General features: G+C 39.1%; 1 long non-coding RNA gene and 1 pseudogene across 1 annotated transcript; both read right to left on the bottom strand.

Annotated features, from left to right (window-relative positions):
• On the bottom strand, positions 7,851 to 11,780 carry LOC110432019. The gene is made up of 2 exons (XR_002449473.1): positions 11,157 to 11,780; positions 7,851 to 8,184 (listed from the first exon to the last, which is right to left on the bottom strand). It is a non-coding gene; the product is annotated as an uncharacterized LOC110432019 (long non-coding RNA).
• LOC8084906 lies at positions 12,699 to 19,065 on the bottom strand (annotated as a pseudogene).

Here is a 22,253-nt window from a genome sequence, read left to right as displayed (position 1 = left end):
TTACGTCCCTGACATGGTTATGAGCGGTTTTGAAGGCAGTTTTGTCTTTTTTATTTATTTATTTTGGCTGGATATTTGTAAAATTATAGTAAATCACATAAAATTCATAAAATAGTAAATCTAATTTTGTTGGACTCCAGATAAGTAGATCTACATAGTGAACATATAATATAGTATGCTTTAGTACAAATTTTTTATTGTAGCTTTAGATCTGTGTTTTTCTATAATTAATTAGAATAATTCATAGCTATAGTTTGTATGGTCCAATTATGGTGAATTTTTTTATGTTAGACTAATTATTATATGTTTAAACTATGGTAAAAATTTCATACTCATTAAGATCATGTATAACTTAGTTATAGATTTATTATAATTTAACGAGCAAAAACCTAAATAAATCTATAACTAAGTAATAAGTGATTCAATGAGTATAAATTTTTACTATAACTCAAACATAGAATAATTAGCTCACCATATAAATTTCATCACAATTAGACCATAGAAAATGTAGCTATAATTAGTCTAGTTAATTGCAGAAAAATATAGATCTAAAGATGCATCAAAAAAATTGTACTAGAACATACTATATTATATATCAATGTGTAGATCTACTTATCTGAAGTCCAACAAAATTAAGTTTTCTATTTTATGATTTTTACGTGATTTACTGTGATTTTTTCAAAAAATTCAGCCAAAATAAATAAAAAGAAAAAGACAAAACCGCTTTCAAAACCAGGTCAAGGATGTAATGTGCACGGTTTTAAAAGTTGAGGGATGTATTTTGTACGGTTTTAGAGTTTAGGGATGAAAATTAGACTTTTGTGAAAGTTAAGGAACATAAAGTAGACTTTTTTCTTACCGTTTTGTATGACAACGCTGTCGGGTCTGTAGAGTGGGAGGGCCCATGTACTAAATAGTAGCCTCTCGCCGCGCCGGCTCTGCCGTCCGCGTTCTTCTTTTCTTCCTGGACTCCGCCGCGCCCTCACAGAAGCGAGGAACTACCAAATCCGGCACGAGCACGCGGTCGTCCTTCTCTGGCTAAGCCTCTGCACACGGAACCAAAGATAAAGGCCTAGCCTTGTTTAGTTTATCCTGAAAACCAAAAAGTTTTCAAGGTCACATCGAATCTTGTGGCACATATATGAAACATTAAATATAGACGAAAACAAAAACTAATTACACAGTTTAGCTGTAAATCACGAGACGAATTTTTTGATCCTAATTAATCTATGATTATATAATATTTGTCACAAACAAACGAAAATGTTACAGTACCGAAAACTTTTCACTTTTCGGAACTAAACAAGGGCCTTGTTTAGTTCTCTAAAAATTTTACAAAATTGTTCAGATTCCTCGTCACATCGAATCTTTAGACGCATGTATGAAGTATTAAATATAGACGAAAATAAAAACTAATTACACAGTTTGGTCAAAATTGACGAGACAAATCTTTTGAGTCTAATTAGTCTATGATTGGACAATATTTGTCAAATACAAACGAAAGTGCTACAGGGTCAATTTTGCAAAAAATTTTAGAACTAAACAGGCCTAAGAGGAAAACACGTGAGGACGCTGCCGCCGCGGCAATTCACAGAACACTCGCCGCCCCTCGCCAAAGAAGGCCGGAAGAGAACAGAGAGAGAGAGTCTCCGATTGCATAGTACTTCCAGCCGGTTTGCTTACTTTTTCTGCCAGTGCGTGTTTTTCTCTTGCGCTCTCATAATAAATATTTTTAGCCATGACTTTTCACACCAGCGACCTTTCACTTTTGGGTTGTCTACTTTGTATGCTTTCCACCACATGGCAACATCCTCTTGCAAATGCATAGTAGCGTGAGTTGCGTGCTGCTCGTGTCCAAGTAGTGTCGCATGAACTGATGAACATTCAGCATTAAGCTGATGCAGCATCTGCTCACCTCGATCTGCTCGTGGAGATGCTTGATGCAGGTGGCTGCCTCGTGGAGCACTGATGCCGTATCCGTCTGCACACGCGGGTAGATCTTATTCAGAGACACAAACGCTCTTCAGATTGGCATGCTATGCATGCAGATCACAAATAGGATATACACACACAAGCATGAGCAGCACAGGTCGACGAACTGCCGGAGCTTACCTTGCCAATTGCCATACTGCTGAAGCGCCGTGATCCTGTCCCCCAGCTTACCTTGCCATACTGCCTGCACAAAGTACAAAAAGAAGAAGAAAAAACATTCAGAATGCAGAACGTTCAGGTGATGTTGATGTCCGGCATCAGTCAGGCAGGCATCGAAGCCTGCTGCTGTGCATACAAAGGGTTTTACATGCGAACAAAACAACCTTGGTTGCCTTCATAGACTGATTTCTTGTTGGTTTCGGATTGCACCACTGGCCGTGCCGTGGACCTTGCCCTGCCGCTGGCGTTGTTGTCTTGAGCCTCTTTGATGCCCTGACCCCCGAGACGGCTGCCATCACCAGTCAGCTTTGCTGCAGTACTCTTAAATGACTATTTCGATCGAACGGTAACAATCACTTATTACCTTCTAGGAGGTAATAGATGAAATATTTTTTTATTTATTTTCTTGTTTTAGAAAATAGGATAAATAAGGAAAGTTTTAGATATAAAAAACATTCCTTGATTTGATTGATGTATGCGTGATCTCATTGATATAGTAAATTCATTTTTTTAGTATGTGCATGCATGGAAGTTGAGGGGTTAGGGTGTGTGTTCGTGTAATGTACGTGGCTAGTAGTGTATGTTTGATCGGCATGGGTAACATGAGTGAATAACGTGTTAGTACAGATAATATTTTATTATTTGTAACTTTTAGATACAACAAGTCTTTTGATCTGACAAATCAAACTTTTTTAAGTTTAATCAAATGTATACAAAATAGTATGAATAATTATTCGTTGAAATAGGTTTAATATGAAAACATATTTATAGTTGTTCTGATGATACTTACTCAACATCATAAATATTAGTACTTAAATTTAATCAAGTTTAAATTTATTTGACTCTCCAAGAAGTGACAATATTTTTTCTTCACTGAGGGAGTAATCTCTTTTAATATTTTCTATAGTGCTCATAGACATGGAAGAAAAACAAATGGAAGAAAAACAAAAATTGTTTTGATTTGACACTAGGTCAAATTCTTGCTCAGTATTTGCACAGTGCCACAAATTTTCCCGACATACAAATGGTTTGAACCTGATTATCGATCATATAAAAAAAGGAAAACACATCAATATTGAACTATTCTCTCTTCAAACATTACACAATGTATACACTATATGCAATAGAAAAATATCATTTTTGTATGAGGGAACGAACGTAATTAGGGGACGGATGGACATTTCCATCTTGGGCGGCATGTATGATTTCCCCTCCCGTTATTAGGAATTTAGGAGCATGCGGAGGAAGTGTTTTTTGTTTTTCTATATTATTTAATTTATTAAATAATTCATAAAATCCGGAAAATCAACTGCTCGAATTTATTTGAGCTCCTCACCGGTCACCGTCTCCCCCGCTGCTCCCGTCCATTTCATCGAGTAGTGCTGACAGAAATAGGCATGTCCAAGACGTAAACTTTAATACTAGAACCATTAGCATGATACCAGTGAAGAGAATTACAGCGGCAGCGGCAGTTGGCTGGGTGAGGCTGAGCTGCGAAAACGCGGGCCAGGCCTCGCTGCTGTAGATCGGATTCGCGCCTATTCCTAATTCATTTCATTCATGCACAATCAGTGAGATTAAACAAACGGGGGTAATAAATACTCTAGCACTGATCCTGCCGTTTCAGGCATTTGTTTTCTCCCTATCCGGCCCCAGAAAACCCCTTTTGATTCTTACACGATGATGATGATTAGATGGCAGGCTCATCACTAGTCCCGCATGCTAATCACCGAAGGGCATGTAATTCGTTATTACCAGTTTATCCCGCATGCTTCAACTTGTAGAGTTGTTCTAAGTTAAACTTTTCAAATTTTGTCTGAATTTCTAGAAAAAAATGATAAAATTTATAATACCAAATTAATACCATTAAATTTATTATAGAATATATTTTCATAAGATATTGATTTTATATCATAGATTTTGATATTTTTTATAAAGTTAGTCAAATTTAAAAAGTTTGAGTAGCACGGATTTTAGAAGTTGAAGTTTTAGAGACAGACGAACTACATCCGGCTGAACCGGGCTGACTGGATGTAGTGTGGCCTTGTTTGGTTGCCTGCTCGTGGCTTGGAGCCAAGCTCTGCTTATGCAATAAGCATCTCGCAACCAGACTCTGGAAAAACACCGGACTCAGTCGTTTCTTCTGAGCCAGGCTGCCCAGGTGCAACCATTTAGGAGACTAATGATGTATTAGTGTATGATTAGTAAATAGTAAGTGATATTAATATATTTTAAAGATGTTAAGACATAATTAGATAAAATAAGAACTTTAAGAGTGTACCTATAAAAATAAAAATCATAATTATGATTTTATAATATCTTATGTTACATATATTCATGCAGGCAATCAAACAATATCTCTTCTCAGCCAAACTAAGTAGATGCAGTCAACCAAACACGACTACTTACATATACTCAGCCTATCCCATATGAGCCTAGCTCTCATATACAAACCATGTTCATACGCGAACCCCCTCTCTTGTCTCGCTCTCTGTCCGTTGCTCCCGTGCTGGCGAGTGTCACGGCGTAGGGTTTGGACATTGGACCCTGCAGCTTAGCAGCCAAGTTCCCGGAACATAGGGTACGTGGTACGAGAACGTGGTACGCGGTACGACATTCTCATAAACTATGGAACGTAGGGGGTATATAGCTTCGTCTCGTTCCTTTAAGTTGCGGAACGCGTTCCACTTTCTAAAGGAACGTGTTTGGGACGTAGTGGTTGGCTCAGATAGTTTTATATGTTGTTTTGAACCAAATGAGTTCGATTTCTAGCGTGATATAGTTTACTATTGTATTTTTGTTTCATTTAGGGCTGTCTAACTCCAACCTTTTGGCTCATTGCATGTGTAGGCGAATGAGTCAATCACCATCTAGATTTTTCGCCGACCGCTCATGGACGGGCACGGCGCAGTATGCACACACACCACGAAGTTCCATAGTCGCTTGGGACTGACGTTCCTATGATTGCTCCTATATATGATTCGTGTTCCACCGCATTTGGAAACGATGTTCCATGATGTTCCCGTTCCACGTTTCGGAACGAAGTTCCCGGAACGAGGAACGTACCCATGTTCCCGTACCCGGCTGCTAAGCCCTGCAGGTTGACCAGTGTTGGAGCTCGGATAAGAGATTCCTGTCCTCTCGCTGGAGCCCGGAGATGAGATCAAGCAGCCCAGTTTAGGGCCCGGTCTTTTCCAATAAAAACAGCCCAGAAATTAATCTAACTCATGAAGTTTATACAATTTTAACCAGCATTCCTGCCAGGAAATTTTCCAGCGAAGGGGCCCTTAATTAGGAGGCCGGCCTAATTGTATAAGGGACGCGTCGCATCAACGACGCTCCTGCTCGATCCACCCTCCATCCAACCATGCTTTATTTCCTCAAATGTCACAACTCTAATCTAGTATAGGAAATAGTAATTGCTTCGTTTTTTCCTCAAACGTCACAACTCTAACGAAAATAGTAGAGTAAAACTTGCTCTGTACAAGTCAGCAGACGCCATGGATCACAACAAATTGGAGAGGGTTGGAGCTCGCTCTCTCTACTAAAATAGTAGAGTAAATCTTGGCTTGTACAAGTCAGGAGACGCCATGGATCACAACAGATTGGAGAGGGTTGGAGCTCGCTCTGTACTTTAGCTTGGGCGTGTGGTGACGTGCAGAGCAAAGCAAGGAAAGTGCTTATGACTTATGAGTTATGAAGCGGCTGGGCGTCACATAGGAAGAAGACAAAACTACGGAGATGACCTTGCTGCGCTACGTCAACCTCTTCAAAGGTCTGATGATGTCTGGCCTTATCATCAAAATGCTGGTGACACTCAGTTTTTTTTTTTTTTTTTTTTTTTTTTTTTGAGGAATCTGGTGACACTCAGTGGCCTCGACGGACCAGCCATGCTGGGACAGATTGTCACGTAATACTTCCTTGCATCGTCTGTGTTGTTCGAGGACTCGTTCATGCCATGCCAGACCAAGCTTCTATAGAGGGGACTAAATGACGGCACAAGGTGAGGGGGTGTTTAGTTTCCTATATAATCCAAAATACAAAATGTCAACTACTTTGAAGTGATGAAATACAAAATGCCAAAAAATTCAGGGTCATATTTAGTTTCATCCAAAATGCAGAATTTATTGTACTCATGAAACCTCTTGAGGCTCATTTTGGTTTTTTTTTTTGACCCCTTGAGGCCAAAAACCAAAATGGAGAATAATTACCTTTTTGCTAAAAATTTTGTATAGTGTTTAGTTCTATTTTACAAAATGATGCACCAAAACCCAAAATATTTTGGGAAAAAATGAGAATTAAACACTCCCTGAGACTCGGTACATGATACCAGATAATGGGAGGATGTCAGGGCGTTTGGCAGTTGCCTTGGGAAACGGGGAGCTGTTTTTTGCTGCTTATGATCAACTTGGCAATGAGGACACATGGTGGGTGTCATTGATTTGTCTATTACTCCCTCCGTCTATGAAAGAATCAATTCCTATAATTCATACCAGTCATTTTTTTAAATTTGACTAACTTTATAGAAAAGAGTAACAACATCTATGACATAAAATGTGCATCCTATAAAATATATTCTATGATGTATCTAATAACACTAATTTGATACCATCAATCTTAGCATTTGTTTCTAGAAATTTGGTTAAGGTTTAAAAAGTTTGACTTAGAACAATTTTAGAAATTGATTTTTTCGTGGACGGAGGGAGTACCTCAGTGTTAGTCAGAGTCAGGGCTATGATATTGTGGTATTGTGGGTATTTTCCGTATTTTAATATGTATCTATGTAAGGTTTCAGGCTTGATTCTCTTAAAACTAGGTCAACTTTATTCTTCTTAACTGAAAGACATAGCTCCTGTCATTTTTTTAAAAAAGAGAGTTCTCCATTTCAAACTATAGTTCAATTTAGCTTTATCGCTTTATATCCAGAGTCAAACCTGATAAATTTGGCTTGCCTTTACGGCCAAGGAAGCCCTTGAGCCAAACCAATATTTGGTGTCTAAAATCACCCGGGAATGCGTGTTACTGTTAGGCGAGCAAAAGAACTGTGTTGTCTACTTACTTATGACTAAATGAGCACTTTGTGCAGATTCTGTGCGGACTCGAACCCCCGCGTATTATCCAAAACCGAGAAGATTGTCAGATGAGGAATTTGATATCCCCCCGTTGTCTCAGAATTCAGCAAAGCAAGCCCAGATCATCAGATGCCCTTTCTCGTCCAGATTTTCTATTCAGAGTTTCCAGGATAAAAAATGGCGTGTGGGAAGACATCACGGTGCCCTGAAGTCTGAACTCTGAAGTCGAAGCAAACACCAACCTCAAGATTCTTCACGACAGGAGCAGCTTGCAAATGACCAAATCACCAAAGGTAAAAAGGTGCCTGGCATTTGAATACAGGGAATCGAATACGCCAAAAATACACTACTGTGCTAGACACAAAGCCCTCTCCAAACAAGATGGCAAGGGATATTTGTTTCATATGACCATCGCGTTCTGGTTTTAGATGCTTCCTGCGGCCAGCATTGCACAGCAAACCTTTGTCGCGCCCGCGCCTGCCCTCACTAGCAAGTCAGAACCTGTCGCTGAAGCAACTGTTTCATTTCACAAAGTCATGGCAATAGCAGCCAGCAGCACGAAATTAAATAATTGCAAGGACAACTCTGACCCGGTGTGTTCGGTTATCACAAGGGCCGATTCATTACTTTTCTTAGATCAAAGGCGTGACGCCCAGCTTATATTGAAAGCTGAAAATGGTAACAGTTTTTGCTGGGGACACCAGCTATTACATCCAAGCACATCAAAAGAGAGGCACACCTCCATCTAAACCTCCCCACAGTACGATCACAACACCAGAAACGACACCCCTATTTTACAGCAAAACAACTCCAAAAACCGACACTAAAAGACCTGGTCTACAAATATAGAAAACAACTCATTGGAACTTTTAGGTGCAGACCACCATCGCTCCATCCCCTCCTTCAGTTTGCCCAGCCATGCATCCTTGGTCGCTCCGTCGTTCCTTGACATCAAGATCCACTGCTTTAAGAAACCCAAAGATTTATAAGCCACTTGCTTGGGTGATTTGATCACAGTATTAGAGAAAATAAGATCATTTCTAGTTTTCCACAGTGATCACCCCAAGGGCCGATTCATTACACGACAGAGGAGTGCTGTTTCAGCATCAATAGTTTTCTTCAAACCAGTGAACGTATAGGAGCTACATGACACAGGATGCGTGAAAGATATAAGATACCAAACTCAATCTAGAAAGAAGGATGAAGATGATATATGCGATCTTGGGTTTAATGTGATATTGCAATAGCCAAGAAAATCTTTACTTTACAGAAGTGATCCCTGTCCGTGACTTCTACTACGTGAACAAAACTTGATGACAAATGATTGTGCAGTTTCAAATAAATGTCTTAGTCAAGGGTAGTCTAAACAGGCTATGACCAATAATCATAATCACCAGAAATGCCAGAACCTTAGTAATCAGCATGGATTTATGATTGTTTCATCAAAGAGTTGGTAGAAAATTATAGTCTGGTAGGGTCCTTTGCAGGAGTTATGTCGTGTCAAAAAACAATTTTCTTTTAACATATTAGTAGGAAAAATAACTAAGATTTGGAGAGTATCATTTACAGCATACCATGTGAGATGCTAATACCATGTAAGAGTAATATGCTACTATAAAAGATTTTAAAGTTTGAACATTAGCAGCAATAAATAGTAAGAACACCTTCAGTCCATTGATGAATCGCATAGACATCTGAGAAAAATATATACTATGTAGTTACAAATAACCCTTTAACATCCCTGGTGAAAAACAGCTCTAAAGTTGATTCAATGAAATAAATAATCATCAGTATCATGTGGTCCTTCTGGCAACAAATTTAAAAGTGTAAAAGAAAATCTATGGAGCTACAATATGATTAATTGAATACCGGCCTGTACAATCATTCAGAGTAGCAACACAACCGAAACAACTAACTGCTGATCTTGACAAAATTAGAAGACGCTTTCTGTGGGCGGGCACCAGTGAGTTAACAGGAGGAAAATGCAAAGTGGCATGGAGTACGGTGGCCAAACCAATAGAGTACGGGGGTTTGGAAATCATTGAACTACAGGCTTTCAGTCGAGCGTTGCGGGTCAGATGGCTTTGGCTCCAATGGTCCAACCCTGAACGCCCATGGAATGGCATGGAACTGCCAATTGATGCAACAGACTTAGCCCTTTTCAACGCGGCTACGGTGGTCACAGTAAGGAACGGACTCAAAGCCTTCTTTTGGCACTCAAGTTGGATTGAAGGAAGACCTCCAGCAAGCCTGTGCCCCATGTTGTACCAACACAGTAGGCGAAAAAATAGGACTGTAAGAGATGCAGTCTTGAATGGCAACTGGATTAGAGACATTGCCCACAACCTGAACCATGATCTCCTAAATGAGTTTTTTAGACTGTGGACAGCAATTGAGATGGTCGGACTTAATCTGGAGGACACCAGCGAGGACACTATCACCTGGACGCTTGAGAGCTCAGGAGAATACTCGGCGAGATCCGCATATGCTATCCAGTTTGCAGGCCAAATTCTGTCCAACAGCCGGGTTTTGATTTGGAAGGCTTGGGCGCCACCGAAATGCAAGTTTTTCACCTGGCTGCTACTGCAAAATAGGCTGTGGACAGCTGCACGCTTGCAGGCACGCGGGTGGGAAAACAATTATTTTTGTGCTTTTTGTGTAAGGAACTTAGAGACGACACACCACCTCTTCTTTGAGTGTCCCTTCGCCAGATCAGTATGGCAGCTCGCGGCCTCCTGGAGTTCCTGTGGCAGCCTTGATCCGAGAGGCTGGAGACTTGATCTTGACTTGGAAGAGTCATTCAGCCAAGCTCTAGGGGATGGCGAGAAGAAAGGACACACTATGCTGATTCTGACCTTGTGGACTATCTGGAATTGGCGAAACGCTATCATTTTCAGAGATCGCCGAACATCAGTACAAGCGGTTTTCATGGAAATCCAAGACATGGCACAACAGTGGTCACTAGCGGGTTGCGTGGCTCTAAAGCCGCTTTTTGTCGTGCATAACTCTAGCGAGTAATTGACTTTGTAAAACCACCCGAGGCATCCTAGGCTGTGCTGGGGAGCGCATCTCGCGCTTGTAAACTTGAAGTTTCTGCCCCCTCTTATTTAATCAAAGCCGACTAAGGCCGGGTCTTTCAAAAAAAAAAAAGAGTAGCAACACAACAATGTTGTGACCTTGGCTCCTGAGTCATGAGCCTGAAAGTCTTAGGGGCTTAATGATCCATCAACAATGGCAACTCAATTAGACTAATCATAATTTTTCGAAGGAACAAAGTAACTGTTATTGGAAAATGCAGCCAATCAATTGTTACAGGTATACGGGCCATAGATTTATCCAATTACACTCTTTACCCTATAGTGCTTTCTGCAGAAACCACAAGTGTATTTCAATGGAATGTGTTACAAGGTAGGTGAAAACAATGTTTTTATTGACTGTTATTATGTTTTAGGTGAAAACAATGTTTTATTGATTGTTATTGTGTTTTATTTACCATTATGACATTTCTGCTCACAAATCCGATAAACCTCCATACAAAATCATTTTAAACAGATAACAAACCACAGATACAATTGGCGGTGATACTGAACCATCAAAACACATAAAGCCACCCATGAGGCCATGACAGCAAGTTGCAATGTGTAAACAAGAGGATGCAGAGCACTGGAAACAAAATCAGCAAGTACCTAGGGTATCAATGCCTTATCTCTCAACTTCGTATCCCAAGAGGCAAAAATATGTTCACATGAGCAGCAAGAAATAAGAGCCACACTTAACAAACATCATATATGTAGTGTATTGAATAAATATTTCCACTGGAGTCATGAGCCTAAAGGTTCTAATGGTTTAATGATCCATCAACAGTGACAACTCAACGAATGAATGAAACTAGTTCTGATATTTGAAAGAACAAAAAAGCAACTAGCAACTAACCTGTCATACAGCAGCTGCAACTGGTTTCTTTTATTCCTCCTCTTCTTCCTCCTTCAATTGCTCTTCTTCAGAGATCCAATCCTTGCCATCTGGATAAGGTGGACACCACACAGGTGACTTTGGTCGCTTTTCATGAAGGAATTCACCTTCGTTGTATGCATCCCTTAAGGGCACTCTAATTCGATTCCTCAATTCATGGATGGATTTGACATGTAGGCCACTGCGATTGGTTATCTCTGGAAGGGGTTTTTTTCTTATCATGCAATCAACATATTCCAAATACTGAAGCGAGTAATGTTTATAGGTTCTAATGTTTGCAGATAAAGGAGCCATCCCTGATTTCTTGTCCCATCTGGAGTCCAGCGTGTTCAGAAACAACAGGTCAAAAGAATCTTTGACTTCCTTCCAGACCTCTTCATCTCTCATAGCCTCACAAATGTTGACAGCAAATATTGCAACAGCTTCCAAAGCATCATTGTAACTGACTCCATCACACTTGTAGAGGACTTCAAAGCCATGAGTCATTGCAAATGGACCAATTCTAACCTCTCCAAGAGTATGTTTACAGATGTCATGGTAGTTGAACCCCATCTTAATGATAGTGCAACCTGGAATACACCTTTCTTTTTTCTTCTCATCAATGTCTTGGATTTCGAAGGCACCATATCTGTCACCATCCCACCCCAACAAATATAGATCTCTGCCGTTGATGTATAAAGTAAGCTCACGCTCTCTGAACTTCAATTTCAAATGGAAAATTCCTTCTGCTGGGGTGGTGAAAATCTCAGCACCAGGTCCAAAATATTGTGACAAATCAGTTACCTTAGTATTTGACTTGCACCACTCTCTGGCTTTATTAATTGCTCTGGTGTAACTGTGTTTGAACGCAGATAAATTATTCTCATCAAAATTGATAGTGGCTGTGTTTCCAGGAGCTCTTTCATCAACTGAGTTTCTAGAATTACTGGATACCATTCGAAACTGATGGTATGAAAAATATAAGGACTTAACCACCACCTGCATTATTATCAGAGGCTAAGAAAAATTATGATAAATATGACAAATATGAAATACCGAAACTAGTACTCTATAAAACAGAATTCACATGCATTGCACTAATATGACAAATATGAAATACAAAAACTAGTACTCTACGAAAAGTTTCTGTATGAATTAATGCATATATGGGTTATCCTCACTTGGTTCTAATTGTGAGTTTGCCCTCCTTTTTTCAACTTTGCAATTGGGGCACTGTTGCAGCAATTCATGGTATCCTATTCTTTTTGAAACCATGTAAACAGCAATTAAATGAGATATATTGTTTACTATTGGTATTTACTGGAGATGCTATGTAGGTCCATACATTATACCAATAACATTTGAAAGTCTAAAAGTTAAAAGGAACATAGTTTTAAAATGCTTTTATCTGCTTTCACTCTGATATCTAAGCTACTGCAGACTAATGGAAACCAAAATGCTATAGAAACTTCAGTTTCATCAGCATTATGCTGCAAGGTTTCTGGCATATGAATATTATGTAAATCAGTTACTACCATAAAGCACCTGGAAAAAAGCATTGCATTTTTTTTCGCGAACAGGTTTCCCCGTGTTTCAAAAAAAAAAAACATTGCATCACTTAGTGATGTAGAGTATATTGAACTTGGTGAGTAGACAAAACCTTCTTAGAGTTCACTTCTTGATCGATTTGTCGATTTCCTCCCATGACTTTCTTCTGTGACTGCAATAATCCTCTCTGGTTTTCCTGCATCGAAGAACTTCAATATATATTCAAAGTGACTATCTTCAGAATGTCAAAAATGCCAATCACCACCTTTGAGTTCTGAAGCTCCAGTTCATCCTGCATCCTCCCGCATTCTTCCTCATGCTTCATTCTTAGTGATTTTATTTGATATTCATGCTCATTGCTAAGCAATGACGGTCTCTGCATATATATTATACAAATTTCATTAGTATGGAAACCTGCATGATCAAAGCATCTTGCGGAATTTGTTACTGACCTCCCTCAATTCTTTCTCAACCTGGGATTCAATGAGCTGCAGTTCTTCTTTGAGATAAGCCTGGAGAGTTGACTCATTATGCTCTTTGTCCTGCTGAATTCTTGCCACCTGAATATCAGCAGAAAACCACCTTCATGGTCATTTAAGGAAAAAATATACTCAATCCGTCCCAAATAGTAGGTCGGTTTGTCTTTTCTATGTACATTCATTTTCATATGCATCTAGATGTATATCTAGGTGCATAACGAAATGAATGTACCTAGAAAAGCCAAAATGACCTACAATTTAGGATGGATGTAGTACAGTTTTACTATGCATATATTGTGCAGCAATTCATGGTATCCTATTTTTTTGAAACCATGTACAAATGAGATATATTGTTTACTATTGGTATTTTCTGGAGATACTATGTAGGTCCATACATTATACCAATAACATTTGAAAGTCTAAAAGTTAGGAACATAGTTTTAAAATGATTTTATCTGCTTTCACTCTGATATCTCTAAGCTATTGCAAACTAAATGGAAACCAAAATGCTATAGAAACTTCAGTTTCATCAGCAGTATGCTGCAAGGTTTCTGGCATATGAATATTATGTAAATCAGTTACTACCATAAAGCACCTGGAAGAAATCATCTCATTTCTAGTTTGATACATTAGGCTATTTGGTATGGCTTTCATTTCATTTACATGTCAAGACCATTTAGGGAAAAAAAATAAAAGAAACTCCAAGGACCCCAGAAACATTTTGAGGTCACTCAGCCTTTTTAGCAGAGAGGTCATAAAAGAAAGTTTAACTTGCACTTGTCAACATTCATCATTAGATGGGCAAGAACATTAAAATGAGTATCTTAATTTTTTAAAATGATGAAAATAAAACACAAAAAACTTACTATTGCACCGTGATCCTCCTTAAGATGCATCGAATGCCTTGCAGAATCTCGCTTCTTCTCTGATATCTTTTCATTGCATTTTTCTTCCATTTCACTTATGAGTTTGTCAGCCTGAATTTTTGAGCATTCATTAAAAATATAGCATAAGAGAGGCTTGATGTTCTAGGCATATAGTTTCTGAAATAAAATAAGTTAAGCATAAATAGTTTCTGAAATAAAAGGAGTTAACTTACCTTTTCTTTTATGACATTTGTGATTTCTATCTTTTCAAGTTCGTATTTCTTACGGATTTCATTGATCGCCTGTAAAATTCATTCACAAACTGAATTTGTTTGTGATTGAGATGCCAAAGTGGTGCACAATTAATAGACATGTAATACCTGGTAATTTTTGAGAGAGGGCTCCTTCAAATGTTTGGATAGCTCTATCTTTTCACCTTCAAGCATGGGATCATACCGTGTTCTTGCCTCACTAACCTGGGCAGTGGATTGAAAAGGTTGTTATGCACTTATGTTATCTACAAACTATTAAATTATGTGATTTAACAAATCCATACCTGTAATTTCTGGTCTTCCATAGTCTTCTCTCTTTCCACCGAACAACTACAAAGTTGCTCCTCCTCATTCAGGACACTACAGGGCTGGAAATTCTGATTCTCAAGTGTTTCAGTCTGCTGGTCATGCTTACTTATCTCTCCTTGCAGAGATTCAGCACTGTTGGACATTGACTGTGCTTGGCTTTGAAGATCATGGTTATCTGATTCTAGCTTCAAAAACTTTTGAAGCAACTCTTGCTGCAGAATACAATATCATGAGTAAAGAAGCTTACACGTCATCAATTGTTTGTAAATAGCAAATAAGTGTGTAACCGGGACAGATAGTTGACAAACCTCACAATCTTCATGGGGTAACTTTCCTACCCAATTGATATTCGAAGCAGAAATTTCAGCTTCAGATTCTAATCTTCTTAACTTATTTTCAGTCACTTCAATATGTTGAACCATAGCAATTGAACCCTTTAATTGCTTGATGATGGAATCTGCATATAGATACAGTTATATTACTGATAAGGGTAGTACTGTTGTTGTTATGGTCGGCAAGACATATCAGCGTAGGAGTCGTGGCTGACCAGGTTGGCTGATCAGGCCTTATGTTGGGCGCCTGGATACAGGACTAGGCCTGGTCGGTTTAGGAGTTCAGCTAGTTATGGAGTCCTATATGTTAGGATCTATTTATATTTAGTTATTATTATTATTTGGTAAAAGTAGCAGGTTTGTTAGGATTGTTTGTATAAGTATTGGACTCTGATTAATGAGAAGGATCAGCCTGGGATTGAGATACTTGTATCTCCCTTGGGCGCCCAGCCCCCTTGTCTCCTACCCCTCGACATCCATTGTCTTGCAGCTAAAACCCTAGGCGCCGAGCACGGCGCCGCCAGCAAGTCGCCGTGCTTTCAAGCCTAGACCACCAGTCCATCATCGGTATAATCTCAGAAGTGCTAGCGCTAACAGTTGTTGTGTTGCATGGTAGGCATAGCTCAAGGTTAAAATCACTGAATTTTGGAAATAAAATAAGTGGGACTTGGCAATTTTATGGACTATCCTAATGCAATTTAAGCATATGGTCGACATCATTTTTAAATCATCATTTGATACAGAGAAACTAACTTATACCTTTTTCCTTTATCATAGCATCATTTGAATACAGTTCTTCCTTGTAATTTTGATCCATTTCTTCTTTTTCTTGTTTCATCTGCAAAATGTCCAGTTTATCTGAAAATAGGACAGCAGAAAGCTATTGTCACATTGTTTCAGAATTATTTATCACATTGCGGATGTTCTATCTATTAACATATGATACGAACATAGATAGAAGTAGAGAACGTATGCACAGTTTAGTGTCAAGTTACTAAGACTGATTAACCTGAAATGATCTTTTGTTCTGCACAGTCTTGTTTTGTTGATAAATCATGCAACAGGAAGTTAAATTCATCTACAACTTTGGAATTCTTCCCAAGCATCTCTTCAAAAAAATTTTATCTTCCTCAGTTGTTTATTGTTTCACCAGTCAGATCTGAACAGCAAACAAGCAAAATAAATGTCACCATAAATACTACCTTGTTCTTTCTCTCGAGCTAGCCGCTGCAGAGTCTGAGTCAGTTGATCACACAAGGTCTTTGTTGAGGAGGCTCCCGAATCTAATCCTTGCCAGAGCTTCGAATCTTCAGTCTGCTTTACCTTAAGCTTTGCATTTCCATTCACAACTTGTTGAAGTTTTCCCTCTAAAAGGTCTATCTGTTCTGTCGCCCTTCCCTGTTTGGTATGCTGAATTTGTAAAATACCATAATGTATCAGTAATAAGACATCCAGCTACCATGTTTGATGTAGAAAAAAACAACGATATATGCTGATAAAATCATTTCAACCTTGAGCTAATCTACCCAATATCCATAACTAACTGCAAAACTGATATTTCCTGTGCCACTCTGAATTTTAACAGAACTATCTGCACCAAGTAGATGGTTTCTCGTTGCATCAGAGCTTAGGTCTCTGAAGGGCAAAGGCCTATTTTAATTAAGTTGCCAACCGCCCACTAGATGAAAATACATAACAAAACACGATGGTAAATGATATGGTGGACTTTCCTAGAATTTTGCAGAGTGAACAATGTTAAGGATTCAAAGGGTGCACACGTCAAGAAAATGTTGACGGACTCTGTTGATACTGAAAAGGCACAGCATCCAATTCCAATGTCCATAGGTAGAATTTGTTCGACAGTAATGCATAAATGTAACTTCCAGATAAATGAATAAAGGAAATACTGAAAAGAGATATGAGGATTTTATGCTTGCAAGCTACCCATAATAGTTGAACATTTTTTCCTCTTCATGTTGACAACCTGGCATGATTACTTATTGTTAGATATACAGCCTATAGTCTAATGAGAGGTCTGCAACCATTTGTTCTACCTGGACTGAAATGAGTAGCCCTCAAAATGTGACAGAATACCATAACAAGACTAGACTAGAGGAGTCCTACCAAGCTACCACCAGGGATGATCAACTGGCACATCCCATAAAATAGAGATTTGCAATTTGACATTGATTAAAAGGCTACTAACATCATCCAGACATACATCTAAACCATGTAGAGATAAAATAGTGACCGGACAACAATGACAAATTTCAGGAATAACATCAATTCATACAATTGTACCAACCAGCTATATTGATTTCAGTAAAATTCTACCACAAGGAAAAAACGTTGCAAAATGTTGAGATTATACCGCCATTTGCAGATCAATCTTCACTGAAGCCTTCTCCTTGACCAATTTCTATGCAACCAGACAACAGAGGTTACATCACATTATTTCAGAAATATTTAGCAAATTGCATATCGTTCTAGCTATCTACTAATGTATCATATCAACGCCACAGAATTACGAACATATGCACAGTTTAGCGCCAAGTTACTAGGACTGACCAACCTGAAAAGATGTTTTGTTCTGCACAGTCCCGTTTTGTCGATAAATCATGCAACAGGTATTTGAAATCATCTAGAGATCGGGAATTATTGCAAAGCATCTCTTCAAAAAACTTCTTATCTTCATGAGCTGTAAGTGTATTGTTTCACCAGTCAAATCTGAACAACAGACTTGCAAAGTAAATGCTACAATAAATATTTACCTTGTTCTGACTGACGAGATAGCAGCAGCGGAGTTTCAGTCAGCTGATCACACTGGGTCTTCAGTAAGGAGACTTCTGAATCTAATCCTTGCCAGAGCTTCGAATCTTCAGTATGCTTCACCTTAAGCTTTGCATCTCCATTAACCACTTGTTGAAGTTTTCCCTCAGAATGGTTTATTTGTTCTGTCAGTCTTCGCAGTTTGGTATGCTGAATTTGTCAAATACCAAAATGTATCAGTAATAAGAGATCCACATACTTAAATAACATGTTGATGTAGAAAAAACAATGATACATGCTCATAAACTAATTTCAACCTTGAGCCTAGAAACATTCAGAACATAACACAGTGCTAAATGAGAAGGTGAACTTCCCAAGAATTTCGCCTGTGAGAAGTGTATAGGGCTCTTTCTCAGGCAAGGTACGCAAGGATACATACATCAAGAACATAAAGGCAGTGACTCTATTGATAGAAATAACACAGCATCCAATCCCAGCATCCATGGGTTGAATTCTTCGACACAAACGTATAAATGTATATTCAGAGAAACAAACAAAGGAAATACTTAAAGACAGATGCAGATTTGATGCTTGCGAGCTTCCTGTAGAGGTTGAATAATTTCTCTTCCGTTTTGCAGCTTGCATGATTACATGGTTAGATAATGCAGCCTACCAAAGTAGTTCAACGATAAGCACACTGTGCCACTGGTCCACTGCAATTAATCTGTTTTACCTGGACCTGAATTCCAAAGTCTTTGAATCATGACAAAATACCATCTAACAAGGCTAAACTAGAAGAGTATCTGTATACTCTACCAGGCTATAACCCGGGATGACACAACTGGCACATCCCCACAACATACAGCTCTACGATTTTGACATTGATCAACAAGTGAACTTTTCAGCCAGTCTAAACCATGCTAGCATTCAGACAGACACCAAGTCTAAACCATGCAGGAAAATAAAACAATGACAGGAAAACCGCGATAAATTTCTGTAATAACTTCAATTCAAGCAATTTAATCGTACGAGCAATATCGATTCAGTAAGATTCCGCCACAGTGCATAAACGTTGCAGAGTTTTGAGAAGTTATACCATCGCTTCCAGATAAGTCCTAACGGAAACCAACTCCTGGTTAAATTTGTCTGCAACCAAACGAAAATTCCAACAGAAATCAGCAATAACGCATAGACATTATTCTCAAACAAAACCGGGAGCAAAAACTAAAATTAGAACCGATGATCTTAAGATTTGCGAAGCTCCCATCGCTAGTCCTCTCAGCATCAAATGAGGGCTTGCTGTTCGCGGCCTTCATGGAAGTCGATGTAGAGCCAACAAGGACTCGGAAGCGCCCGAGGATCCTAACGAATGAGAGATTCCGCATATCTTCCACGGTAGCCGGACTGTTGGTCTGCGGCCAGAGGCGGAGGTACTGATGCGGTTTCGGATGCTCGGATCGCACAGCACGAAGGGAAGGGAGGGGAAGGGAAGGGGCGGGCGTACCTTCTAGATGCTCGTCGCCGGCGAAGGGTGAAAATCTAGAGATCGCGGCACTCTCCGCCGAGTCGTCACCGCAGGAAATGTGTGTGTGAGGAGAGAGTTCAAAGTTCAAAGGCGAATCCCCACTTGGGAGGGAAGTCGAGGGCTGGACAGCCTGGCTTCGCGCGTAACGGCTACGGGCCAACAAATCGGCCGGGCTTTATCTCCGGCGAAGATAGCGGCCCGAGCGCGCAGCTTGGATGCCGGAGAAAGCTGGCCCAATGAACCCTGAGTAGGGGCGAACTCGTAAGCGTGGCAAATTGTTTCGTTGCCCGTGAGGCCCAACAAGGCTGACCAACACAACCTAACGGCCTAGCTCCCAATCGTCTTCAGAGGTTTCATCACTACTGTAGTACCGTTGTTGACGCATTTTAATCAAAACGTATCTGCAAAGTGCTTAACACGGTTCTTTAACACGTTTTAGAACGCATCTTCCCTAGAACCTTATTCCTGTATACCAAAATGTTACCTCCGCGGACCACGTCATAGCTAAACGACCGCCGTCCGCTTAGGCCTTCACAAAAACGCAAAACTTTACAAGATTCCCCATCACATCGAATCTTGCGGCACATACATGAAGTATTAAATATAAATAAAAAAATAACTAATTGCACAGTTTACCTGTAAATCACGAGACGAATCTTTTAAGCCTAGTTACTCCGTAATTAGACAATATTTGTCAAATAAAAACGAAAATGCTACAGCGTCAAAACCCAAAACCTTTTTACATCTAAAAAGTTTTCAAGATTCCTCGTCACATCGAATCTTGCGGCACATGCATGAACCATTAAATATAGACGAAAACAAAAACTAATTACACAGTTTGTCTGTAAATCACGAGACGAATCTTTTGATCCTAGTTAGTTTATGATTAGACAATATTTGTCAAATAAAAACAAAAGTGCTACAGTAGCGAAATCCAAAAAATTTTCGGAACTGTTTAGATGTCATTTTTTTTTGAATTTCGCTACTGTAGCACTTTCGTTTGTTTGTGGCAAATATTGTTCAATCATAGACTAATTAAGATCATAAGATTCATCTCGCAATTTACAGGCAAACTGTGTAATTAGTTTTTGTTTTCGTCTATATTTAATGCTTCATGCATGTGCCGTAAGATTCGATATGACAGGGAATTTTGAAAATTTTTTGGTTTTTAGGTGAACAAAGCCTTAGTCGTGCGGGTGAACCCATCGCCATTCTTTAATTCTTTTGTCCCAGTCCAAGCGCGTGCAAAAAAAAACATCTTAGACCTTCTAGTGTTCCTCCTAGTTATTAGAAGCGGATCGGATCAGTGGTCGGACCGTTAAAAGATCGAAGGGCGTGGTCATGTACTCATGTGCACTTCTGCAGTCCTGCTGTGCAGCGTGGTGCTTCGGTAGAGCGCATGCACCTGGCATTGATGGGTCCCGCATGGCAGCTCATCATTGACTCGTGGAGTGGGCTGCATGCACGAGCCATGGATTGGCCCAGCTAGCGGCTAATTTTACTTTTTTTTGGAGTTTGAATGTTGCATGCGTGGCTGCTCTGTTGACTTTTGACAGTCCAGACGTCAGCTGACGTCAGCATGGCGAGGTCGTCTTTTAAATTTTAGAAAATTATAAATTTTCCAAATGAGCTCCAAATTAAATAAATAATATATTTATTTTGATATCCCAACGAGTTCTTTGCAATGATGCACTCCATTTTAGCATTCTAGATTGTTTTCAATGGTGAATATTTCTATTACTATGTGTTTTGAACTATTACAACGAGAATGTTCACACTTGATGTCTTGAATTTAAGAACATATCATTCTATATTTGCATAACTATGAACCTTATGGTTATATAATTAAAATATATTATTTATATCATCTATCAATTATTAATTACATCATATATATATACCGGTTCAATGTATTTGTAACCGGTTCAATATAACTGATCCAATATAATTGAACCAACGGTTTAACTGGTTTTAAACGGTTGAACTAATGAACCGACAACCTCGCCGGTTCGATCTCTGGTCCGGTCCTAATAACTATGGTATTTTTGTCAAAAAAATAATAACTATGGTATTCCCCACAAGACTCCTGACCCTTTCGTTTCCCACCACTCCACCGGGTAAGAGCAAATATTATAGTGGATTGTAAGCCGACTAAATGCTAAGATAGAGGAGAGAGGGGAGAAGAGATAGGAACCTTAGGCCACCCTCAATGGGAGTTTCATGATCCAGTTTCCAACACATCCATATTTTTGGAAATAGTGCATAGGAGTTTCATAGGGATGAAACTCTCTCTACTTCCATAAAACTTTTATCATCTCTCTCTTCATTACTATAGGGCCACATCACCATATTTAATGTGCACGAAACTCTTATGAAACACCATTGAAAGTGACCTTAGACTAGTTTCAATGTATAGTTTCATGGCACAGTTACCAAGACTATAAACTAGGTAACCGAGCCACATGAGTTTCATGGGGATGAAACTCCTCTCTCAGGTCATCCACAATGGTTATAGAATAGCTAGCTAGGAGGAATTCTATGGCTCTCAATAGCACTTTACAAATAGCTAGCGAGATGACGTATAAAAATAATAAAAAAGTAGCACTCTCATTGCCTATCAAGGAGAGAGATCAAATAGCTAGGGACTTTCTAGTTAGTGACTCATAAATAGCTAATCTAGCATGATTTTCTAGAATAACTCTCTCACAATACTCTCTACAATAGTTAGCGACTTCCTAAGCTAGCTATTTGCAAATTGCCATTGAGAGCCAATAACATTCTTTCTAGAGATCAAATAGCTAGCGATTTGAACACCATTGCGGACACCCTTATCTGATGAAACTCTTTCATTTAATGACTCTGCTAAGTCAGCAATTTTGTTTATATGACACCCTATTTAATGTGCATGACACTTTTATGAGCACATACATTGAGAACAGCCTTACAGCTTACGCATAAAAACCAAAAAACTTTGTAAGA

Source organism: Sorghum bicolor, chromosome 1 (assembly GCF_000003195.3).
Source record: "Sorghum bicolor cultivar BTx623 chromosome 1, Sorghum_bicolor_NCBIv3, whole genome shotgun sequence".
Lineage (NCBI taxonomy): Eukaryota > Viridiplantae > Streptophyta > Magnoliopsida > Poales > Poaceae > Sorghum > Sorghum bicolor.
The sequence above is the reverse complement of the archived record's forward strand: the minus strand, read 5'-3'. Positions and strand labels throughout refer to the sequence as shown.